The sequence below is a fragment of the Caretta caretta genome, chromosome 15, assembly GCF_965140235.1.
Source record: "Caretta caretta isolate rCarCar2 chromosome 15, rCarCar1.hap1, whole genome shotgun sequence".
In the NCBI taxonomy this organism is placed as follows: Eukaryota; Metazoa; Chordata; order Testudines; family Cheloniidae; genus Caretta; species Caretta caretta.
In genome coordinates this window covers 15,205,191-15,231,854 of record NC_134220.1, presented here as the reverse complement: position 1 = coordinate 15,231,854, position 26,664 = coordinate 15,205,191, and the positions used below count along the sequence as shown (strand labels likewise).

Below are 26,664 nucleotides of genomic sequence, written 5' to 3'. Positions count from 1 at the left end.
TAGCATCTGGCTTCTCCAAGTACCAACCCCGGAGTCAATACTAACAATTCAGATAAACAATTCACCTTAGTCTCTAAGGTGCCACAAGTACTCCTTTTCTTTTTGCGAATACAGACTAACACGGCTGTTACTCTGAAAATTCAGAGGGTGTTCCAGATGTGTTAGGGGACTGGCAGTTTCTCTCCCCACAAAAAAAGTTTGTGCCATTCTGAAATCTCAGCCTGAGCGCCTCTGTTTTGCCACAGTGGCTGATTGACACGTGTGTGCAGCCCCTTTATACAGGACTAGACTTGAGTTTTAAAACCCCGACATTTCTGGACTGTGACAGCAGTTGGTTTGGTGTTTCAGGCCATGGTTTAGCTTAGTTACTGGCAGTTTAAAAATAGTGTTGCAAACTATTGTACAAATCAAGTGGTAGAGAGATTTATAAAAAATTTATCCCAATCTAAGAAAGGGCCTCAGAACTTGGGAACAGGGGAGGCTTTTGATTATAGGTGCCCAAACCCACATTTAAAACGGATTAATTTTTGCATTTAGATGACTAATGTTGGGTTCCATGTGCTAAAAGGTGTGAATGAAAAGGACTGCGTTGGTGTGAACATGGGATTTCCTGGCTCTGTACTTTTTGTATCATAGCAGTGGCACGAACTGAAAAGTGAACTAAATCGCCCTATCGGGAAAAGACCAGCTCCAGCCAAAAATTCTGACCCATTATGGGAAGACCAGAGGAAGAGTGGTGTTGCTCGTTTGTGTTTGATCTCAATTGCTCTTTATTGCTGACGGTAGCATGTTAATGATGTCAGTGGGAGGTGAAAGATAGGTGAATTTCTACTAGGGCTGAGTGGCAGTTTAATTTTTGTCATCTGGGCTGCCGTGTACTCATAAAGAGGAATTTCTTGTTAGACTAATCTTTGGTCTTTGAGCAGTTTAAAGCACTGTGAATCAAAAAGGCTCTTGGTATTTGACTCAGGTGGTTTTAAGTTTTCTCCCCTCTCCCTGTTCTTGTATTTAAAACTGTGAACTGTTGGTGTTTAAGGGAAGTGACAAGTTCGAAATTCTGAGAATAGTCTGAGCCTCAGTGATCAGTGGCCATCTGTCGACCACAGCATGTTCAGCTTTTGTTCGACTTCTGATGTCGAAATCTCAAGTGCCTCCTGAATGCCCATTAGTTACCTCTTCCAGCAGGGACAAAGACTCCAGCCTTGGTCAGGGGTATTGAAATAGACTTTCAATCCCTTCTTGGTTTGAGGTTTTATCCCACTGATGCAATTTGGGATCTTTTCTACATTGGACACCTACACGCTATTTGTTATGTTTTTGCCTCAGATGAAGACTGGAGATGTTTTGCAGCATGGAGACAGGAGCAGCAAGGGAGCACTCAGAAGGGATGCTCAGCAATGTTTGTGTGGTTTGGAGAGTTGACCTAAATAGTCTCTGGGTCCTTTTTTATAGGCCTGTAAAGCAGGGATCTGCTAGAGGGAGCAGTAGGGCCACTACTAGGGTTGCCAACCCTCTCGGGTTCGCCAGGAATCTCCCGGAATTGGACTCTATCTCTCGGAGGTTACTGAAGCCAAACTGGAAGATTTTAGGCTAAAAGTCCAGTGGCGCAGCGGGGCTAAGGCAGGTTCCCTGCCTGCCCTGACCCCACACCGCTCCCAGAAGCAGCTGGCATGTCCCTGGGGCGGAGGTCCAGGGGGTCTCTGCATGCTGCCCCCACACCCAATCACCAGCTCTGCAGCTCCCATTGGCCAGGAACTGAGGCCGGGGGGGGGCAGGGGGGATGCCTGCAGGCAGGGGCAGAGCCCCCCGCCACCCGAGGCTGCAGGGACATGCCGGCCACTTCCGGGAGCAGCGTGGGGCCAGGGCAGGCACGGAGCCTGCCTTAGCCCCACTGTACCACTGACCAGGAACCACCCGAGGGAAGCGCTGCCTGGCCAGAGCCCGCACCCCTCACTCCCTCCTGTACCCCAGCCCGGAGCCCCCTCCCGCACCCAGACTCCCTCCCAGAGCTTGCACCCTGCATCCCCGCCCCAGGCTCAGCCCAGACCCCACTCCACACCCCTTGGCCCCAGCCCAGAGCCTGCACCCCCTCTCCCGCACCCCAACACCTTGCCCCAGCCCGGTGAAAGTGAGTGAGGGTGGGGGGGAGGGAGCGACAGAGAGGGGGGGTGGAGGGGGCCGGGCAGGGCAAGGGTGTTTGGGTTTGTGTGATTAGACAGTTGGCAACCCAGCCCCTACTCCAGTGGTTTAATCCTAACCCACTTTCTTGGTTGGTAGGCTCCAGTTGTGTTCTGAATGAAAAGCAGTGGCTCTGTCCCTTCCTTTACAAAATGGGACTTCTCCATGCAGGTGAAGCATGTTTTGCTGGAGATGGATCATCCTTGATGTTTCTGCAACTAAATGCTTAAAAGTAGTGTTGAAAGTCAACAGTAAGCACTGTGCCAGGCGACTTTATTACAGTGCTGCTGTGCCCAAGACCTGTATTATAGACCTGGGCGAATTTTGCTTTTTATAAATAAATGTGAGACTTTGTAGATAGAGCATTGTTTTGCCACTAATTAATCTTCAGCTGACATAACTGACAGGTTTTTTTAAGTCTGGGTTTATTTTCTTTGTGAATGTATCTAAGTAGTTAGAGAGGGCAGGTGGAATACCCCAGTGACGGGTGCTGTAAATGCCTAGATGGAATAAGAGGAAACAAGATACATGTACAGGGGGAAAAACACCTGCTCTGTGGAAAAACTCCAAATCAAGGAGAAGAGCAAACTTCTAAGGTTAGGACATTACGTTCTTTATCAAAAGCTGATGTTTAACTCACTAAAACTAAGACAGATGGAAAGTTGTTCCTGCCTGCTACTAGAATCTAGTGCCTCTTGGTCAGTGTTGGACACCTTAACCCTGACACAGTACCGGACTGATGTCCAAGTACACTTCCCTGGCTGTTGTGCCCTTCCTTTAGCAATCACCAGAGGGAATTTAGATGCTGCTACAAAGAAGTTTGTTTGGGGGAAAAATGTAAATCCTCTCATGCTCTGGTTTTGCAATGTATCTTCATGTCCGGGCCCTTAAATGAGATATGGAGATGAATTGGGTGCCAATTAACTGAATTCTGGGGGGCAGATGTGGGGGCATAGTGTATCCAATTTCCTCTAATATGACACTTTCCAAATTGACTTTTTTGGGGGGGCTGCTGTTCAGTGAGAGGGATAAGCCACCATAGAAGCTAGGTTTTTCTCTTAAAATAAAATCAGAAATCTGGGCCTGGGGAGGACCTCAAGAGGTCATTTAGTCCATCCCCCTGCACTGAGGTAGGATGAAGTATACCCAGACCCATCTCTGACAGGAGTTAGTGTAACCTGTTCCCATAAAAGCCTCCAATAATAAAGATTCTACAACCTCCTTACATAACCTGTTAGGAAAAAAGTTTTAATATCCAATCTAAATCTCCCTTGCAGCAAACTAAGCAGATTACTTCTTGCCCTAGCCTCAGTCGACATGGAGAATAATTGATCAGTCCTCTTTTAAACAGCTTTTTATTTATTTGAAGACTGTCATGTATCTCTTCAGCCTTCTCTTCCCTAGGCTAAACATGCCCATTTCTGTCAACCTCTCCTCATAGGTCATGTTTTCTAAACATACCCCCCCCCCCACCCCCAACTCTCTCCTTCTTCAAATGTGGAGCCTAAAACTGGACACATTACTCCAGATGAGGCCTCACCAGTGCTGAGTAGAGTGGAACAATTATCTCCCCTGTTTTACATATTGCGTGGTGTGTGGTGTGTGTGGTTTTTTTTTTTTTTTTGCATCATCATCATTGACTGACTGTTTCAATTCGTGATCCACTATAACCCCACATCCTTTTGTGCAGTACTGCTGCCTAGCCAGTTATTTCCTATGTTGCATAGGAGCTTTTGATTTTTTCCCCCTCCCTAAATATTGTACTTCTCTTTAGTGACTTTTTCATCTTGTTGATTTTTCAGACCAATTTAAGATCATTTTGAATTCTAATCCTGTCCTCCAAAGTGCTAGCAACTCTTCTGACTGTGGTGTCATCTGAAAATTTTATAAGCATACTCTCTACTCTTTCATCCATCATTATGGAAAATATTGACTAGTACCTGACCCAGGCTAGATCCCTGTGGGACTTCAATTGATATGTCCTACCAGTTTGACAATGAGCCATTGATAACTGCTCTTTGAGTATGGCCTTTCAGTCAGTTATCACGGTAGATGTGCAAAAGTCAGCTGGAAAAAGCTGACTAACCATCCACTTTCTGTGTAAGGTGTTGGTTTTTTGGGGTTTGATTCAGTGAGATGCTGCTACCAGTTCCATGTTTTAGATAACATGCCACTACCTAGACACAACACCACCCTTGACACTGAAGGCGTTTAAAAGTAGGCAGCATGGACTCTGGATACACTAAGCAGTTCTTAACCCAGGTCATGAACATCCAGTATCCACAGTAATGATCCTGTTGCTTGTTTTTTCTGAAAATCTCCCACCATTGCTGTAGCACGAATGCTAACAACATAAAAGCATGTGCATTCTTCCTCGCTGCCCTTTCTGGACCTGTTCTAAGCAGTTAGATGATGCAACTGGAAGTGTCTGAGTCACGTCTACGTCATGGTTTCCACTGCTGCTACCACCATTAATAAAATCTAGGTCCCAGTTTTCCTAGTGTATATACAGCCAGTGCATGAACCTGAACCAGGGGTGAAAGCTTAATAGCAAGTGTACAAGGCAACAAGCTATTCCAGCATTGTTCCAAAAAGCATGGTTGAGGTTAGCAAGCTTGTATGCAGGGATACAGGCTAAACATTTTAAAAGTGCTTAAGTGACTTAGGTCTTCCCTGGGTACTACATCATGAGATGCAGCAGGAAGGCTTGTGTGTTTAAATGACCCTTAAAGCAATGCTGGTGGGACCTTTAACTCTAGGGAGGACTGTCAAAGGGTAGGGACCACCGGAAAAGCAGCCAACTGGCCCTCCAGCCTAACCTGTCCCAGTAAAAAAGTTATGTTTATAGAAACACAAAGTAGGTGTTCTGCCAAACAACATGATAGGGAGGGAGAGAGGGTGGGGTCTTGTTCATGCCCTAAGCCAGTGGTCTCCAACCTTTGTATGCCCAAGATCACTTTTTGAATTTAAGGACAACCTAGGATCTACCCCACCCCTTCCCCAAAGCCCTGCCCTGCTCACTCCATCCTCTCTCTCTGTCGCTCGCTTTCACTGGGCTGGGGTAAGGGTTTGGGAGGGGGTGAGGGGTGCAGGCTCTGGGAGGGAGTTCAGATGCAGGACGGGGTCCAGACTGGGGCAGAGTGTTGAGGTGCAGGAGAGGGTGTGGGGTGCTGGCTCCAGGAGGGGCTCAGGTCTGGGGCAGGGGCTTGAGGTGCAGGAGGGGGTTTGGGCTGCTGGCTCCTGGAGGGGCTGGGGATTGGGGTGCGGCCTCCCGCCAGGCAGCACTTACCTTAGGCAGCTCCTGGTTGGTAGCGCAGCAAGGCAGGTTCCCTGCCTACCCCAGCCGTACGCCGCTCCCAGAAGGGGCCAACGCACCCCTGGAGGGTGGGGGGCATGTGATTCTGCACACCGTGCCTCTCTTCCAGCAACGCCCCCGCAGCTCCCATTAGCCGCAGCTCCCTGTTCCCAGCCAATGGGAGCTTCGGGGGCGGTGCTCGCAGGCAGGAGCAGCGCGTGGAAGGAGACCCCTGCCCCTCTGTCCCCAGGGCCACATTGGCCACTTCGGGGAGTGGTGTGGGGCCAGGGCAGGCAGGAAGCCTGCCATAGCGGCTGCACTGCAAGAGATCACAATTGACTAGGAGATTCTCTAGGATTGACTAGTGACGACGACTGCCCTAAGCAAAATGTGATGGCATGGGAAGGATTCAGATTCAGATGTGACTTAGTATCATTAGTCCCCATGACTTTCTTAGGCTATGTCTATGCCACAAAATTACGTGGACCTAACTTACATCGGCATACAGTCACCGCAGTTATTAAATCGCTTGCGTGCGCACACTTGGCTCCTTATGTCGGTAGTGCGTGTCCCTCACCAGGAGCACTTGTATGGATTGTCTTGTCAGTGCGGGGCATTGCGGGACTGCTCCTGAAAGCCAGCAACAGTTGATGTAAGCAATGCCGCGTCTACACTGACGCTGCGTCGACCTAACTACACCCACGTTGACTCTCTGCTGCTTGGGGAGGTGGTGTCGCTAAGGGCAGGTCTACGCTAAAAACGCTGATGCAGCTGTAGCGCTTAAGTGAAGATGCTGCGATGACCACGGGAGGGAGCTCTCCCATTGGCATAGTTAATCCACCTCCCTGAGAGGCAGTAGCTCTGTCAGTGGGAGAAGCTCTCCCATCGACATGGCACTGTCTATGGGGGGTGGGGGGGAGTAGGTTGATATAACTGTCCTGTCCTGTCCTCCCCCCTGAGTTATACCAATATAGGTCTGTAGTGTAGACCTGTTGTAGAGAGGCACTTATGTTGGCGGTAGCCAAACTTAAGTGGAGACACTTCTACAGCTAGGTTGACGCAAGGCAGCTTACGTCAACCTAACCGTGCAGTGCGGAGCAGGCTAAAGTGATGTAGGAACTTACATTATACAGGTTTCAGAGTAACAGCCGTGTTAGTCTGTATTCGCAAAAAGAAAAGGAGTACTTGTGGCACCTTAGAGACTAACCAATTTATTTGAGCATGAGCTTTCGTGAGCTACAGCTCACTTCATCGGATGCATATGAAGTGAGCTGTAGCTCACGAAAGCTCATGCTCAAATAAATTGGTTAGTCTCTAAGGTGCCACAAGTACTCCTTTTCTTTTTACATTATACAGGGACTCTTGACAATTTTATTCAAGGTCTCCTTTGCCTGGCTGCCAACAACTGTCTTCCGTGCCTAGAATGGGAATCCTCTTCAGCAAGGTAAGGCTGCTAATGAGGCTTAGAATTTTACCCAGGAGCTGGGCTGGGAGAGGCACAGATTCCATTGCCTTTGATCCCCATTGTCTTTAATATTAAAGAATAGAGCTGTGGGACCCTACAAGAAACAATTGGCAAACAGCCTCTCTGGAAACCACTCTTGCTGCCTGGGGCCATACTGCATTCCGGAGACTTGCTGCAAAGAGCCGCCTTCTCACATGCCTCCCAGGCAGGGTAGGGGATGAGAGGGGCTCTGCTGTAGATCACATTCTAATGCTGCCTCTGTCATTGGACTGCAATACTCGCAGAGAGTCATGGCCAGAGCCCGAGACCTTTCTGAAGCATGTTCAAAACAGTATGTTGGTGTTACTTCTGTTCTGGTTATGGTGGCTTAAAGCAGAAGCTGAGCCTTAACATATGTGTGAGATGGGGGTGGGGGGCTCAGTCATTCATGCTGCGCAAAAACGTATACTGTGTGTGAACTCCTGCCACACTATTGTACACGTTACTGGGAAGCAAACATCCCCCCGCATTTTCACCCCACGTCCCTCCCCTTTAACTCCAGTTGCTCAGTGATATTTCTAGAGGAGGGATATTTCTTTAGAGGAGAGGGAAGAAAAAATTCTTATTTCCCAGCTGATTTGGTCGATGTTCACAATGTTGTTCTATTATTAATGTGGTGTGTGGGGAATAAGATCTACATGATTGAAAATGTGCCCCGCTAATATTAGAGAGATACTGTATAACTTTGCCTAAGGATAAAATGTAACTTTAATTGAAAGCTGCTGTAACCTGGTAGACAATACTCCGTCTCCAGGATATCTAGTTTAACTTTTCTTTTCTTTTTTTTTTTTAAACACAGAACCAACTCCTATTGCTGTCTCTCTTAGCTCTACATGCCCTCTTTGATCCATGCATGGAATTCACTATTCCCAAGAGCAGGATGGATAAAAATCATATTTTTAATTAAAAAAAAAAACCTTACAGTTTTATTTAAATTAGATTTCATTTAAATAAAGGTTTTTTTCAATAAACCTATTGAAAATTATATTTGAAAATTATGACAACCTACATTAAGGCCTACTCTTTTATTATAATCTATTAGAATAATTTAATACAAAAAAATTAAGCAGTACTTTTGCTGCCAAGTTTTGAAGAAAATCAAACCACTGAGCTGCTGGAAGTTACAGGCTAAACACCTGTAACCACACTTGTTAAAGAGCGAAACCAGCTTTTAACAGTCATCTCTCCCGCAGATGCAGAGAATATTTTCTTCATTTTAGTTCAGCTCATTTAAAAAAGTGAGGAAACCAACTGAGAGTTGAAAATGCAGGAAAGTTTGTTTTCCTCTTCCAATCTATGAATTAAAAACTAGGTGTGAGAGGGTAAGATCTACTAGTTCTAAAATCTTGAAGGACAGGGTGGCCAGAATCTATCAGTTCAGTTACTTAACTATTCATACTTCCTTTGCTTAATCAATTTTCATATCAAAACATCTTTTGGTAAGAAAAGAGTTAATATATCAGGCACTTTTAAGGTAGTTTAATTTAAAAAAATTAAAATTGTTTGTATATTTTGAATTGAATTTCCATCCAAATAGAGCTTGACACAAATCACATTTTTTTATTTACTAAATTTTTTCTTGCATCTTCAAGCATTTTCTAACATAGTAAATGTAAAAAGTAAGAATCTGAATAAAGGTAAAGTTGAGCTATATAATTTAATTGTGTATCGATATAGTGTAGTCTCCTGGTTAGCAAAGAGAAGCATCAAAGTTAGTGAAAAGGCTATATTTAGTTGCAAATAACGTGTGTTAACAAGAATCCACCTACTTCAGGAAAATAAAATACAGTGCAAAATGAAATTTAAAAATCAATAATTTAAATCAGGGTTTCCTGCTTGCTGATTTAAATCAATCTACCCTGCCCAAGAGACAGATCCCTTGCCCACAGCCACAGGTTTTTATATGAAGATCTGTGTACTTCCCAAAAATATATTTATTCAGCGGCAAAAAACTACATTAACACAGAGTTACGGTTGCTTGCTGGTAGGTGAGCCTCTTGCAGAACACAGAGTTGAGGAAAATTTAAAACTTCTCAAAACCAGGAAATGCTCACTTAAGGTTGTCGATACAATCTTAACTCTGCCCTCTTTTCAGCTATGCCCCTTTAACACACAGTTGCTACAGTGTCCAAGCTCTTTGCGTAGCCTGCTCACACTCACTCACAGGATTCAATCTAAGGTGCCACAAGTCCTCCTTTTCTTTTTGCGAGTACAGACTAACACGGCTGCTACTCTAAAAGGATTCAGTCTAACACTGTTAAAAGACAAAAAGGGTGTGGGGAGAGAAGTTGCCTAGGCCACTTTCCCTCTTTGGACAGAGGTACAAAGGTTCGGACTAAAAACATCAGTGGCAAGGTGTTCACTGGGGCAGTTGTGTCAGCACATTCCCTTGGATTATGCAGGCAAGCACAAAGTGGCTGCATAGAAATTGTTCTTTCTTTATCGGCGCATGCACACTTCAGTCCTTCCAGACTGCACATCTGTGCAAGCGAAGTGAACGTGTTCTTAAATACCATTCACAATTTGGGTTTTCCAAAGACTTAGTGGGTACCATGCACTACCTCGGGTGAAAATTGACTGATTGGAGACCATTCTGACACACATCACAGCAACAGTTTGATCTTCAGCTCCGTGCAAAACAAGACAAACCCTAGAAACTTTTTCAAAAATGTCTATTTTTTCTCCGGGATTGTATCTCCGGAACCCCTGGCTCGATTGACTCCAAATGTGGGTCAGTGACCCTACCCTGCACTCCCACAAAGCATAGCAAATTTCAAGGAAATCCATGCAGGCATTTATACCCCTGAGCAACGCAGTTATCCCGAACTAACTCCCAGGGTAGACAGCACTATGTCAATGGGAGGGCTTCTCCCCTTGACATAGCTACTGCCTCTTGGGCAGGTGGAGTACCTACACCTCCTTTAGGTATCATTTTCACGGAAATGCTACAGCGGTGCAGCTGAACTGCTGCAGCATTTTAAGTGTAGACAAGTCCTTACAATCATCGTCCTTTAAACAGGAGGGCTTGAGGGACGATGGAGGGAAAAGGCTCCTCTGCTTGGGCATCTGTAGCATTGGAGGCTCTGAAAGGTCCGAAGTGGCCCATTCCTCACACTGTGATGGTCTGAGCTGAATGAGAACACCCCATGGAGATGAATACAACCTGAAACAGCAGTGAGATATGTGAACTGCTCCATTCATCTCTCTGGGTGTTCCATCCCTCTCGTGTGCTTTAGAGCCTATGATATGGATGAACTGTACCTGTTCTCTGCACCCCCACTCAAATGGGCAGATCCTGGCTGGGGATGGGGCCTCTGACCCTTCCAGAAGGGTAGGCTCCCCCAGAACGAGCTCATATGGCGGGGGAGTAAGGAGGGAGTCCGACCCCTATAGGTGGGCATGGTCCTTCCAGATCCTGGAGTACACAAAGGCAGCAACAACAGGGGCTCAGACACCCTCAGAGGGGCAAGCTCCCCATATCTGAGCTATATTAAAACCATGCAACACCCTATAGTTTCTCCCTTTTGTAGACTGCAGAGCTGAGACCCGGAAAGTTTGTGCGCTGCTTGAGTTAATATGGTAAGTCACTGTAAACAGAGATTAGAATTTAAGACCTGCTGATTCCTGGTTCCTGGCTCTAAGTTTGGCTACTATGATGTACCTAGTTTCAAGGCCTACTTTATTTGTTTTCTCCCACCGTGTCCGAAGAAGCAGCACAAACTCTTTTCTGGGAACGGAGTGCATTGCATGTCTACATTGCATGGACTAAATGGGTCTACAAATGAGTGAATGAAAGGAACTTGATCTTCTGTGGTGTTCTCCAGAAGAACTGTGGGGTATAGGAATCCCTATCTGCCAAATGAGAGGGGAAAAAAGGAGGACTGCCTCTGTAGGTTGCAGGTTTTTTAAAAAGGTTTTATAGAGAAGCATTTGAGTGTGCCTTTAATCTTGGAGCATTAACCTTTTTGTAAAACGTCAGGTTGTAATCCAGGTCAGACCTGGGCTATTTCCTCTTCCTCCATTTTTCACATAGCCTGTGGGATGAAGGAGCACAGAGGAGTGTGCTTGCTGTGCAGTTACCGTTGCTGGCTGCAAACGCCCAAGTTGTACAAGTGGTTCAAACTTTGATCTTTTTGTTGTGGAAATGAAATCTGAGACCAGGAAACCTGCCCTTAGTCACAAACAATGCGGTGGACATTACCCAAACCCAGCTGGAAATGCAAGTGAAGCCAAATCTGATCAAAACAAAAACACTCTCCCCCCCCCCCCCCCCCCGCCTTTGCCCTCTGGTGTATATAACCTGCTCTTACCAGCAGCTTCCACTCCTGCTTGCCCAGCTCTGTTTGTGAATGCAGGCCTGAGTCCCACACCTGGAATGCCCAAATCCAAATACTCCCAAGTGCTGTTGGGGATAATGTTTAAACCACAGGTGCAATTAAGCTTTTAAGTGGTAAGCCTATTTGGTGAGGGGCACACCTATTGCCCAGGACAAGCAATGAGAAATTATCAGTCTTCCAGCAGTATTTGGGGAACAGTTTGTCAGCTTGAAAGGGCTAGAAGACGCCACAAGATTCATAACTCTTCTGGTATTTATTGTAAGAACTCTGAACCAGCTCTGTGTCGATGGGCGATGCTGCCCCAGCACGGGGGAACTCTGTGTATTTGAATAATAAGTCGGGTAATGGATTGTGAAAATGGTGTTGCAGGGATCCAGGGCATCATCTTTATTGCCCCTTGAAAACTTGCTATAAGCACTTTGGTCATCACTGGAGGAGGAAAGGGGGCAAGTCCAGTTCCCTTCTTACGGATTCACTGACTCCTTCTGGCCTTGGAATCTATGTGGTCATCTAGTCTGACCCCCTGTGTACCACAGGTCATAGAACTTCACCAAAATAATTGCTAGAGCATATCCCTTAGATAAACATCCAATCTTGATCTTAAAAATTGTCAGTGATGGAGAATCCACCATGACCCTGGGTAAATTAACCACTGGAACAATTACCCCTACTGTCAAATATTTACTCCTATCCAGTCTGAATTTGTCTAGCTTCAGCTTCCAGCTATTGGATCGTGTTAGACCTTTGCTAGATGGAAGAGCCCATTATTAAATATTTGTTCCCCATGGAGATACTATGGCCATCCACCCCTTAGTGACGTAGTTCTGTTGATCTAACCCCTCATGTAGACAGTGCCATGTTCCCAGGAGAGCGTCTCCTATTGACATAGGTACCGTCTCTCGCAGAGGTGGATTAACAAAGACGACAAGAGAAACTGTCCCATCGACATAATCTTCACTGAAGCCTACGGCAGCATAGCTGCAGTGCTGTCTGTGTAGACAAGCCCTTAGACTTGTAATCAAGTCACCTCAACCTTCTCTTCGTTAGACTCAAGGAGCTCAATCTGTTTATTTTATCGCTATAAGGCAGGTTTTCTAATCTTTAATGATTCTCATGGCTCTTCTCTGAACCCTCTCCAATTTATCAACATCTTTCTTGAATTGTCAGCACTAGAACTGGCCACAGTATTTCAGCAGTGATCGCACCAGTGCCAAATACAGAGGTAAAATAACCTCTCTACTCCTATGCGAGATTCCCCTATTGATGCATCCCAGGATTGCATTAGTTCTTTTGGCCACATGAACATGAGTTCATGTTCAGCTGCTTATCCGTTATGACCCCCAAATCTCTTTGAATCACTGGTTCTCAGATAGAATCCCCTATCCCATATGTATGCCACACTCCCACAAAATAAAACTTCAGAGTTCAGTTTTAGACTTTCCTTGCTCTCCTTCTATACACTCTCTGGAGCCATAAAGACCAAGGAGACCATGCCCCTAATAATGCGACCCCAGCTCTAGAGAACAGAGACCATTGCCAAGAAGTGTAGTCCCCTTGTTGAAGTGGGGTGGGGGTGGGTGTTTTGGTCTCTGTGGCCTTGGATAAGTCACTTAGGTGCCTAATGTTAGCCAAAATTTCCAGGCTTCAATAATTAAGTAAAGGTAGCCTGATTGGTGGTTTTATTTTTTTTTTCCCTTTCAGAAATGATGAGCACCCACAACTCACATTGAAGTCAACATCTTTGGGTCAAATATGCCCTCAATCACAGCCTTGCAATCTCGGTGACTTCAGAGGGACTGTTTACCCATCTATCAAACGGGTATACTATTTATAGCTGCATTCAAGGTAGGTGAGTCATTGATTTTAAAGCAATTTGAAATCCTCTGATTTGGAAAGTTCGAGGGGAGTGCAAACTAGTAGTTTAATCCCTTTTTCCATTGGGTAATGGGGCTTTGGATGAAGCAGCAGAGAGAATACTAGCCTTGTGGTAGTGTCTAACTACAAAATGATACTAGAAATTGAAATATTAACTTTTTCACATGCAACCTTCGGCCTGAGAAGTACAACTTATTCTTGTCTATCGAATATAAAATACACCAGAACATAGATGCAAGGTGCTCTCTATTGCTTGTCATCCCAGTGACCTCACACCACATTATAGCTTTGCTCTTGGTCCCTGTGATGTCATCAGAAACTTGATCTATATAGACTTGAATGCTTCTACTAGGATTTAGAAATGTGATGTTAGCTAACGTGTCCTGACTAGCTTAGTCTGCAGAGGGTCTTAAAAGCTGCATGGTTTGGTTGCTAATTAGCACCAAGGAGGGAAATTATGCTGCCCGTCAGGATCTTTGCTATTTCTGCGCCTTTTGTCGTCTTCCCATCTTCCTTTTCCTTCTCTCTGCCTTCCCTGTCTGTGCCGCCTCTGTTCTTCCCTACAGTAACTCCCATTCCATCTGCTCAAATGGAAGCATTAACTATTTAATTGCTGATCACTGAAGTGTTGTCATTGGGCTTCAGCATTAATATCCTAATGAGATTAATGGGGGGTGGGCAGTCAACATCTTTCAGGCTGCCTGCAGCCCTGGAAGGATGCTGCTGTCGGGCTTCACACACTTATTTGGATTGTTACCTTCATAACCATGAAGACTAGAAATGTTTTTTTCAAAATAAAAGCTTCAGATTTTGCAGTATTTGAATGTCAAAGGCCAGACAAGTCCATCGGCTGAGCTTGATCTGGCCTGCCTACCCCATTGTTTAACGCCTTTGGTCTAGAGGTTAGGGTAGTGGGTTCAGAACTGGAGAAGTCTGGACTCCATGTTCAGTTGCCCCCTTTATTGCTTTTTGGCCTTGGGCATTTCCCCCTTTTATTGCTTTGTGACCTTGAGCAAGTCATCTAACCTCACATCTGTGAAGTGGCAAATAGTACTGCCAAGCGCCATGAGATTCTTGAATCAAGTGACCTATTTAAAGACAAAGGACTAGTCATGTTATCTAGAGTCACAAATACCTTTTTCTAATGATTTTTCGGAATTGTACCCCGAGCTGAGGACGGGAGCTAAGCAGGAGGAAAAAACGGCACTTCTCTGGATAGCGAAAAATACTTGGTCTTTTAGCTTTGTGCTTCAGCAGAAGCAGGTTGGGTTTTGCCCTATCAACACCATGTGGTGTGCTGCTGGTGGATTGGGTGTCCCCTGATATCAGATGTTCTGAGCATCCCTGTGCTGGCTATATTTTTGGCTTCCATTTACATCTATAATACCTGTGTACTTCAGCCAGCTGTCGTATAATACACCTAAAAATTGGGGGGTGAGGGGGAGATGACCAGCAAATGGGGGTGGGTGGCTAGAATTGCACTTGGAACCTTGTCTGGTCTTTGGTAGGAAAAAGAGTGGCCTGAAAGATTCTGAGGACTTGAGAATGAATGAAATGGTGACCTTGCAAGAGTTAAGACAGTGATAGTTTGAACAATTAAGCGGGAAAAGGGATTTTTAGTCAGACTCAAACTCTTTTCATTAACACCTGTTTAACTTAAATGATGATCATTTTGGGGAGAGGAAGTTTTTGTTTAAGACTCTCTACGCTTGCACCAATTAAGGAGTCCGCGCTCACAAAATACAGCCTCAGAGACCCTCCTAATGACTAGTGTCACATTCCTGATATTTCCAAGGAGGGAGGGGGAAGAGGAAGATGACAAACAGGGGAAAAACCACAACTTTGAGAGAGTGACAAATACCAGTATCTATCCTATACCTTCTTTAGCCATCACAAAGAAGACAAAAAGCACACATGTCTAATGTTTAGAAGTCTTCTTTCAACTGCTAAAGACCATTAGCCCCCCTGAAAAGGGGAGCGCAAACTTCTGAAACAAAGCAAACTGGGTTGAAGTCCTACGCATTTAAAACAAACAAAAAAAAAAATGCAGCTGCCTTCTTAACGTGCTTCTGATTCTGGATTCTGATTTCAGTTTTGCTACTGTAAATCTGGAGTAACTTAACTGGTGTGATGTAAGTGCAGCCAGAATCTGGTCCGCTAATTTTGCTGCTTCATCTTCTGTTGGTGACCTATTCGAGTTATGGACTGAAATTTTTGGCCTATTTTGTGGTGTTCAAGGGCCGCTTAAAATTATACTCCCTCTATCATCGAGCTGTAGTTTAGAGATGGCAGCGACCTATCAAATGAGATTTCTGTGTGTGAGTTTCAGATATTGTCACCAAAACATGCAGTGGATTTCCCTCCTTCCCCCTTGATATGTTTAATTTCCAGGACATATGACTCAACTGAATTTGTGTTGGAGTTTGCAAAATGGTCTGGATAATAGGAGAAAATCAGGTTGCACAATAAGGGTTCAAAACCGAACCACGAAACAGACGTTGCAACTCCTTATCCACATATTGTTTCAGTATAACATCTAGTGACATGTGTTTCCCTCCAGTCCATCGTGAAAGTGGTTTCACAATTGAAATGAGCCAGGACAGGTATTTCTGCCACCTCCCTCTTTCTGGTGGCTGGACTTTCAGCCTCTTGCTTTTTCCACTGCACCCCCAAAGGGTGTGGGTATTAGGGAAAGGGGGGGGGAGAAAGGCTCTCACACCTTGTTCTGCCTTATTGCTTACGCTGTAGAATCTCTAGCTATCCGCCCAGTGCAGTTGACTGTATGTGGAGGAGGGGGGGAGCTTATGTTGCAACCTCCGAGAGATCTTTTGCAGCTGCAGCACTTCTCGCTACTTCCCCCCCCCAACCCCCCCCGACTGGTATGTCTGAACCATATCCTTCAAAACCAGTTTTCTAAGCAGATTAGATGGGTAGCAGAGACAGCTATGCAATCAGGCAAAAATGTGAGCTCAAGCCTTCATTTTTTTGCAGTGGCCAGAGCAATAAGCGTCTCACACCTGGATATTTTTTCTCTGTCTCTCCAACATGTTGTAGTCTGTCCATTGCTGTAGAGTGGAACTAAAAGTTCATCCTAGGCACTAATAATGTTACAATTTAATATTGAGCAGGGAGGTGACTGGTTCATGTGGTGAATAACTGTATCCAGGAAGCAGTTTCCTACTGCTTCAAACGTGAATTCCTTCTGCTATCAGGGAGCCAATGTCCCTCCCCGTATGTTCTGAAGTTCTTGATGGGATTCTACCGTGAAAGGTTATGTGGGCCTAGCAGCATAGGTCATGGATATGGAAAAAACCTACACCCTGACCAATGTAGCTATGCTGACATAGTTCCATCTACACTGGGGCTTATGTCAACTTAAGAGGCATCTGCTGACTTAGCCAACGTCGTTCAGAAAAAAAACGCTCCTGTTGGCATAGGCGTCTATATTACAGCACTACGTGAGAGTGTAGAAAACTCTCTTCAGTATCCTGAGTCAGCCGTGCTGACACACTTGGTTTCATTGGTCTTGCTACTGTTGAAACCAGGGCTCCCTGGTTCAACATCAAAAGACTTTTTGTAAGCATCAGTAGTGGTTTCAGGTCTGGCTCATTCTGTATGCAAGCGACTATAAAATGCATTCAGGGTTCTCTTAATCTCGGTTTGGAAAAACTTACTTAACTGTTCTTGCAGAGTGAACGGGCAACTGGGATCGGTTAGAGGGCTGAGTAGCAGGTCCGGGGTCGGGAGGATTGAGCGAGCTGCTGTCTTCCTTTCTGGAGGAAGAGTGGGGAGTTGCATGTCCCTAGGAGCTGTTTGCTACTTCTCTGGAGGATAGGAAGGAACCAAATGTGGAGTGGGCCAGAACTCTGTTCCCTGAAGGGTATTGAGGAGCGTGTGAGTGGGTAGGAAAAAGAAGGGAGAGGTTTAAGATCTAGATGATGATTGAATTATTAAGCTAGAGAAGAGAAGTAGAGGACAGATTTCAGGTGAGAAGGCAGGAGAGAGAAAATAGAGGGGAAAGAGCAGCTAGGGTGTAGGGAAATGAAGGAGACATGAAACATAGGTTGATCTGTGCTAGGAAAGAAAGTGGAATGAAGCTAGAAAAGAAAAAATTAACATTTCAAATCTTAAGTAGAGAATTGATATTAAAAATGTTAGGTTTCAGAGTAGCAGCCATGTTAGTCTGTATTCGCAAAAAGAAAAGGAGGACTTGTGGCACCTTAGAGACTAACCAATTTATTTGAGCATAAGCTTTCGTGAGCTACAGCTCACTTCATCGGATGAACAGATGCAACTTCATCCGATGAAATGAGCTGTAGCTCATGAAAGCTTATGCTCAAATAAATTGGTTAGTCTCTAAGGTGCCACAAGTACTCCTTTTTCTTTTTATTAAAAATGTTGTATACAATGCATTGTTATTGTATTCCTTTACATGTCAGGCAGCATAGCTTTGGGGAGTGCATGGTGGCAAAGGCCCCGTCCCCCATTGCATATCTTACTGTAGTGAGAAACAGAAAAATCAAATCTCCCAGCTAAAGGAGGAAATAAAAAGAAAGCTGGTCATGTGTGTCACAGCCATATGGAGAATGTCCAACAGCAGTAAAATACAACTGTAAAACATATATTGAAGGCTTAAAATCATGAATAAAAACGGTGTTTTTTCCACTCTGGCTAGTAGGCTTAGTCCTTGGGCTAGTAGGTGCTGGGCTGAGACATTTACTCTGGCTTCAGGGGTAATTTTAAGTTTAAGATCCCATTAAATCCATACTCAGTCTGTATAAGTTACTCTGTGAAATCATTAGTCTCCTTATTGCCTTTATATTAGATGTGACAGATTAATATGTTTGAGGGCAGATCACTGCTAGACTAAATCTTTCTCTGGTTATGATTCCTTACAACTATAAAACAGTCACAAGGTTATGGGGTTTATAAAAAAGTTTATTACAGTTTCCAACATTGGAATTCTGTGGGCTAAGTGTTTTTTAAAAAAGTAAATCAAAATATATGCGCACCTCCCATTTCCCCTTTCCCAAGATATATAAGAATTAGGAATACACATTGGTCCTTATGCAGCATCTTGCTATTTACAGTGGGAGGGTAACCCTGCACTCCTTCTAACAGTAGGATCCTCCATTGTGTCATTATGGATGATCTGGACACATACGTGTGGGATGAGAAAGAACTTGCAACCTCAAGAACCTCCATACACACTCACTGCTTCAACCCAGTGAGTAAAGAAGCATCAACAGCTCAAGCAGTAGAAGGATGGGATCTACCTACGGGCAACTGTGTTGAGTAACCTCTATAGTAGAGGCTCTCAAAATTCTTTCCAAACCCCACAGTCTAGTCTTACGATGACCTCAATCCTTTTGAGGTCGTGGGGGGGGGGAGGGAAGGAAAGGGGCTTAGGGAATTTTCCCTAATTTCTAAAGCCCCTTTCCATAGCTGTGAAACTGACTCAAGTCTAAAATACCATTTTAGAGAAATTTCTGTTCTAGAGAATGAGCTTCAATCAAAAGTTTATTTTTAAGGTATCCCAGAATTCTACAGCAGAGAGAGAATTTATTCTAGGAGGATCCAGGAAACTCCACAGAGAAGTTATCCTTCTGTATAAAATTTGATGGAACTTTTGAAGAAGTTAATGAGGGCTGGGAAGGGGTGCAGGCTGTAGCTAGTGGGTAAGGGTGTACGTGGGGTTGTAGGATACTTTCTGTGCCCCTCGATTCTGCGTTATGCTTCCCAGAAGTGTCTTTTATACATAGTGAGACACGGAGCTACTTGGAAATTTTGTCAATGATTGTCCAATGGAAAGTACAGTTTCTGCAAAATCAAAGTCTTCTGTGGGGAAAATTGATTTTGTTGAAAATCTTCAGCTCTTCCCCACCGCCCCCGGTTAGGAAAATGAAATAAATTTGGGTCGGTTCAACCAGAGTTTAAAAAAAAAAAAAAAAAAATCAAAATGTTAAAACTGATTGGAAACAAAATGTTTCAGGTCAGTTCAACAAAACATTACGCTGCATTTCCCTGACAGCGCATTTCCTTTTGGGAGGAGTTGTTCAAGCCATCTTTATCTTCTGTGGGGCAGAATCCCTGGGGATTATGCCTTCCCATAATAAAACACAGATTTTCCTGTGACTGAGGTTTAATAGCACACTGACTTGAAATAAAACATTTCAGCTCAGTTCAGTAAACTGCCCAAACTGAAGTTATTTAGTTTCAGTGTATAACTGGTTTGATGGAAAATGTCCAATTGAAACATTACAACTTTTTGGAAAGACATTTTTCAGAATTTCTGTTCTGCAAAAAGTTTCACAATTTCAACTTTGTGCCCTGATTCGGGATGAAGACAAATGTTGAAATGTCAGAATTCCCTGTGGGATGGAAATTCTGGGTTTTGCATAGCTCTAGGGAAGAGGCAGGTGACAGCTGTGAGCTACTGGTTGTTCTTCTCTAGAGCAGAATGTGTGAGGAAGGGAGGAGGAAGGAATGAGAAGGTGCTGTGGGGCAAGGGTGAAGCAGTGACAACAGCAGGAGGGAAAAAAAGCTTAGTTCCTTGGAGTCTAGTGGCTGCTAGGTTTTGGTGATCTTGCTGTGTCCCCATACCCCTGCCTGGTATGAGAATTCTTTTATCTTCCTGGATCATTTGCTTAAACACAGTCCAGTATGTTACACCATGGATGGTCAAGATGCAGGGTTTCATCTTCTTCCGTGAGGAGGCCTGGATAGCCCCTCTTTCGGGCCAGTTTGTGGTGCTTCTTGCTGAGAGCAGGAGTTTGTTCAGTTGGATGTCCTAACAGCACTGTCTGTTAGGATTATAGGACTTTAGAGGTTTCTGAGCAGTTCGCTGGCCTTTACTGAATGGAACTGGGTGCTTGGGCACACTTGTCAAATTTTGTTACAGTACAAACTGACTTACTCTTTTTCAAAGAGGGCCTTGTGGACAACTGGTCTGAACACAGGACAGGAAGTGGGCAACGTCTAATTCTAATCCTAGTTTTGACCATGACTCTGACCTTGAACAAGTTTTCTAATATCTCTCTGCCTCATTGTCCTATCTGTGAAGTGGGAATAAAAACACTCCCTGTCTTCACCTGAATGTTCAGGTAAAATAGTGGCAGTGTGTATTGCACTGTAGATTGATTTATTAACAAATTTAGTGTCTTGTGTAGAAAATTGATAATTTCATCCAACAGCCTTGCCCTCTGAGAATGAGTAGCTGAGTAAAGAGGGACGTGTGAAAAGACAAACCCAGGTTACACATTAAACAGGTTCTCCGGTATTATTGCCTACGTTACTGGCAAAGACCCCCTGTAAGTAATCATCAAATAATCAGCCTGGCTCCTTTTGTGAATGGCTTGAATCTGTGTGGTCCTCCTTTGTTAGGGCAGCTCGTGGGCTCTGAAAGCTTCTGCACCCCCTGTTCTGTACTGCAGGGCCTGGTGGCACCAGCTGCTTCTGCCTGAAACACGCATTTGCATGAGACAGTGGCTCTCCCCTCCCCCCTCCCCTTATATTTCAAAATGTATTTCCCATCTTTTCAACCCCTTCATTTTTAAGCTCCTCTCAGAACTTTTGGTGCACTTTATTTTTATTTTGCCACATGCCTATTTTTACCAAGTAAAGCTCGGAGGAGGGAGAAGTCGTCTTTCCTTCAGAAATAAAACAGCCGCCAGTGTTTGGAAATATCTTAACAATAGACCATATGGGAGTCCCAAACTGTTAAGCTTTATTATTCAGAAGGCAGAAAATGTGGTTTGATATTCAACTGATGTACAGCATAAATGAGAGCCACAAACTAGGCTCCCTTGAGCTGGGATTCAAGTATTCTTTTGAATATAACTACTAATACTTTGGCCTAGTTCCACAGAATGCGTCCCAGCTTGCTGATCACAAGCCAAGAAACTGGAGGCTATTCCCTCTACCCACCTCCCCCTCCTTCTCAGAAGCAGTTTCCTCTCCTGCCAGCATGGGCTCTTGCCCTGAATATAAATCTCCTGATATTAGTTCTTCAAAGAAGACAGAGAGGGCACAAGCACAGGCTGTTTGTTCGTTTCCTCCCCTTCAACATAAAGTTTACCATGTGCAAGATTCTGGTCAGGAAGTACAATGGCTGTTCCAGGTGGGATCCTCTTTGTGCCTGTTTCTGTAGCCACTGAGGAAATCGTGTACACTGAAACAGGTGAACATGCTTCTTCCCCAGGTTACTCTGAAGTGGTGCCAGAGAGCACATGGGAGAGGGATTTGTGGGATACAGAGATTAGAACTGGTTTCAGTTTACTTCTGTGACCCTACTTGATTTACACGTACTATAATTTTCCTCTCTCCATTAGGTTGACTATTCTTCTTAGCTATGCTGGTCTCTGGGGAAATGAACCCACAAAAGTTGCTTCAGGCTCCAATTTTTTATAGCCTTGAGCAGCCCCCAAACCTGGCAAATTCAACTGAGAAAAATCAAGTTTGTTTTCACAGATGGTCTGTAAATGTTCTTTCAAAAGCAATCACACAACACTACATTAAAAGAACATTAGTAAGGTTGCAAAGTCAAGTTATGAAATGCCACTATTAAGGTTTCAGAGGAACAGCCGTGTTAGTCTGTATTCGCAAAAAGAAAAGGAGTACTTGTGGCACCTTAGAGACTAACCAATTTATTTGAGCATAGATAAGCTATTACCAGCAGGACAGTGGGGTGGGAGGAGGTATTGTTTCATATTCTCTGTGTGTATATAAAGTCTGCTGCAGTTTCCACGGTACACATCTGATGAAGTGAGCTGTGGCTCACGAAAGCTCATGCTCAAATAAATTGGTTAGTCTCTAAGGTGCCACAAGTACTCCTTTTCTTTTTACTATTAAGGTTGCCTGTGTAACCTTAATTCAGCCTTTTGTGCATATGCATTGATACAGGATTTAATTACATGATCATAGTATTTTTTTCCCCACAGGATGCTTGTCTCATACATTGCAGATGGACCTATTCTGGGGATGATTCAGTAGGACCCATGTTTTGCTTATTGCAGCAGTTGGAAAGAGTGTCACGAGTGAGGCGGGGGATTGCTGGCATAGAAGGGACAGTGTCACAGATAAGACAGCTGACTTCTGGAGAACGTGACTATTGATGTCTCTGCCAGAGTTCCTGTGTGATGCTAGTTAAGTCACTTAAACCAAACATTGCACAGGTGCTCACTAATTGTCTGTTCCTCATTTTCTGGGTGCCCTGCTTGAGACCCTGGTTCTGATTTGCAGAAGTGCCGGGCACCCACAGCTGCAACTGAAGCAGCTGAGCTCTGCTTTGAACAAATGAAGTGTGATATAAGTGCTCCGAGGGCCTAGGCATCTCAAATTGTACACCCAAACTCAGTGTTAATTTTGACCTTAATCTGACTCAGTTTCCAGCTGCAAAATGGGGATGATGTTCCCTCAGCTCACAGGGTGTTGTGAAAATAAATTCATGAATGTTTATGAAGTACTCCGCCTGTAGTGACGAGCACCATAGAAAAACCACTGTGGAAATTGATAACCCTGCCTCAGAGCAGGGTTTGGATAGAATACAGTGAATAAGGCTCCTGGCCACACATTGTGCAACGAGAAAGCAATATCGTGAATAGCCGCTCATTAAGTGAGCGCCATCCATCCTGGGCACTGAATGAGGCAGGAGGCCTGTGGAAAATATGTACTTATGCATACGTTCAAGGGGACCAAATTAAGGCTGCACAGGCCACTTTAATTCTGAGGGCTTGACTTTGTGACATTAATGTCCTTTTAACATGGTTGTGGGTGTTTTGATAGCCTACTTTAAAAAAAAAAAAGAGAGAGAGAGAGAACTGAAGAAGCTGATTCCATCATATTGACACCTAAGTAGGTCATCAGCAGAGTTGGACCCTTCAGATGCACCAAACAGGCCTCTGCCACTTGAGCAAACAGAGTAACTGGTAACTGTAGTAGGCTGTTACCTTGTGCGGACTGGCACTAGAGGAGGATTGGACACTTTGCCAGTGGGTTTCACAGATATTGGACAGTGTCTGAGGGTTTGTCTATACTTGACAATTTACCAGAATAGCCATTCTGGAAAAGGTATTAATAATCGTAGTAATTAAGCTGCTAAAATCTGAAGTCTGAGCATGAGAGAACTTGGGTTTGGTTTTGTTCCCCCCCCCCCCCCCCCCCCCCAAAAAAAAAGTTTCCATAACTTGGCTAGGTTTGGTCAGATTTTCACCAAGGCCACCCTCACGCTAAAAGTCAAGTTCTACCTTCAACACATAGCGGGCTTGGAGTTTTTCAAAGAGAAGTTTGCTAGAATTTAATATGGGCCAAACAATATATATTTTTCCCCCCACCCTCCCTTGGCAATGGCTGAACTATTTTCCTTTCAAATTTTCTTTAAAAAGAAGAGAAAAAAAAAAAATCAGCCCGAGGCAGACAGCATGGAAAACTTCAGTCCAATCAGTTACAAACTGGTAAAATTATGAGCAACTGAAAACACCATCTTACGATGAAATGGATCAAGCAACCTTAATGGGCAGTGTGATCATCCCCACTTGTAAGATTACATTATATAAAACAAAGTGGTGGTTTAAGATCTTTAGGTGTATCTGTATTCTGGGTGTTCCTAAATTCTTGCGCTGCAGGACTCTTGGCATGTCAATAAATATTACTGCTCTCTGGCTTCATGATAAAATCCTTAGATAATTCAAGTTTGGGGAGATTTTTTTCCCCCCTCTTTTTTTGAATCTGAGTTCCACAAAGGAATTTAATTTGGGCTGCTGTAATTTTAACTGCATAGGTTGGAGGATTCCAAACTTGGCCTGACTTGTACTTTCCTTAAAAGCGTGCAGAGCCCGTATAAAAAAATTCTTTATGAATGTGTTAATGCAATTGCACGTGACAGGCCTTCACATAGTAGTGGACATAGGTTACGCACACTGTAGTGAAGGCTGAATTTCAGTGTTTGTGTTTTTCCTCCATTTCCCCTTTCAGTTGCACATAAAGAAGTTTTCTATTTTTTTTTTATTTACATCTGCATCTATTTAGTGGAGGGAGGGGAGAGAATTTGTTAGGTGTTTATTTAATTTAGTCAATAATGCCTAGCATCCCTAATGTGCTAGGCATTTTCCATCCTTTTTGGATCAGAAATCTTTTACGCTAATAATGGAAGAACATAAAAAGCTCAAAGATCCCTTTGACTTGTGACCTCACTTAAATCTGAGGAATAAGCCAAATTTGAAGAAAATCTGTCCAGAGGTTTTAAAGTGCAAAAATGTCGCATGTGTATAAGGCCTTCTCTATGCTACAAGTACAATCATGGCTTTTTAACGAGTTCTTGTCTCAACTGTGTTGTAACAAGCATCGGTTAATTTTATGTCCACGTAGCAGCTCTTTTCACAGCACAACTCTGTTCATTTCCTCGTTGTAGACCAGGGGTAGGCAAACTTTTTGGCTTGAGGGCCACATCTGGCTATGGAAACTGTATGGCGGGCCATGAATGCTCATGAAATTGGAGGTTGGGGACCAGGAGGGGGCTCCAGACTGGGACAGGAGGTTGCAGTGGGGGGATGAGGGCTCCAGCTTGGGGTGCAGGCTCTGGGGTGCAGGAGGCTGGGACCGAGGGGTTTGGAGGATGGAAGGGGGATCAGGGCTGCTCCCAGAAGCAGGAGCAGCACGTTCCCCCTCTGGCTCCTACGCAGAGGCATGGCCAGGCGGCTCTGTGCACTGCCCGGTCTGCAGGCATCCCTCCTGCAGCTCCCATTGGCTGTGGTTGCCGGCCAATGGGAACTGCAGGAGTGATGCTATCTGCCCCTGTGTGTAGGAGCCAGAGGGGAGACATGCTGCTGCTTCCGGAAGCCGCATGGACCCACGGCACGCACGGAACGGGCAAGCTGTGGACCCCACTCTCCGGCAGGAGCTCGAGGGCCAGATTAAAATGTCTGAAGCACTGGATGCGGCCCCTGGGCCGTAGTTTGCCCACCCCTGGTATAGACATCTATCACAATGGCTAACTCTCTATAATTGCATTCTGGAACACAATCCCATACTGTCTCAGGGGTGTTCTTGGAAGACCTACAGCTAGAGCAGCATTAGCAGTGAATGGGGCATTATACACTATGATACCCTATTACTATTAGTTGAGAGGGAGTAGAAATAGAAAAACTGGTTACATGTGCACAATAGAGTATGTAGGGGGAGCTGTTCTATTCACCATGCAAAAAACTACATTGAACTGGTTATAGAAAGACCGTTTTCTCTTCTGGCAGGGGTGGAATACTGTAAGCTACCAGTTGCCAAACAAGAATTAACCTTGTGATGTGTGAACACAAAGTATGTTTGGAGCTGTTTATGCAGGTAACTGATAAACTTGGTTTAAAAGTTGTAGTGTGGACAGGACCTGTGTATTTTATACCATTAATTTGTTTACATGTAATACCCCTAACATATGAACAGTCCCTACAATTACAAAAAATCTGTGTATGCTGGGTCAGGACAGTCCTGTCTAAGACTGACTCTAAGAACCAGGAGGCTTATAACTTTTATTTTGGCCTGGAATTTGATATGAGCTTCTAAGACTGGAAGTGAATGTGTGTGTTTCGGGGGGTGGAGGGGAGAGGTGCTCTTGTAGAATTTATTTTGTGAGAGAGAGCTCATGATGGTGTTCTTAGTATATTTGGTATACTACTCCTGGGTACTGTTAGTTCTGTTTTCCTTTTGGACTCTTCTTTCCCCCCTCCCCTTTTTGGGGGGGGAGGTAATGCCGGGGGAGGGGGGGGACGGGGATGGGAGTGGAACAGAGCTTCTCCATTCCATTCTAACTACAGCACTTAACAAGTTAGTCCAGCTGGCCTTCCTCCAGTCTCAAACCTAAATCATTCTCTCAGTGATCACCATGATTATCATCCCCTTGCAGGATTCTCTGCTTCACTGGAACACACACATTGTAAGCAACAGAGGGCAGGGAGCTTTTGTCTGGTCTCTATAAAGTGTTATATTTGCATTTAGATATCTCTGTGATAGGCACCTTAAATGTTACATTTTGCATGGCTCACCCTATAGATCTGTGCATAATGTACTGCCTATGTATGTGTGTAATATAATTCTCTAGTGTCTGGCCCTCAGAAGAAGAGGGGCTTTATTATTAATTATTATAAGCTATGGGGGAGCAGCTTTAGCCCAGGTGATAGAGGTCATTGTGTGTGTGTGTTTTGGGGGAGCTGAAAGATCAGTGCTCTAGTCCAAACTATGCAGATACGTAATTTACTTAACTGCCTGTCTACTATGTTGGATTTGTTACAAAAGGACAGCGAGTTGGGTTGTAGACCATGCTCTTCTACTGGGCATGCTTTGGGACCTCGGCCAAGTTACTTAACCTCTCCACGGTTTCTCTGTTCAGTATACTACTTTAATTTATCAAGCAACTCTCCTTTTAATAATGGGGGGGTGGGGTGAGGAAAGTTGGTGGAGCAAGGAAAATACAAGCTTGCTGGAAAATC

The 26,664-nt window shown here is 44.5% G+C and overlaps 1 protein-coding gene across 1 annotated transcript in view; it reads left to right on the top strand.

Moving 5' to 3' along the window:
• Positions 1-26,664, top strand: part of HIC2 (HIC ZBTB transcriptional repressor 2) — a 96,538-nt gene that overhangs the window by 32,341 nt on the left and 37,533 nt on the right. Inside the window, exon 2 of the mRNA XM_048821349.2 lies at positions 13,016-13,159. The gene's annotated coding sequence lies outside the window, so the exon portion shown is untranslated. The remainder of the gene's footprint in view (positions 1-13,015; positions 13,160-26,664) is intronic.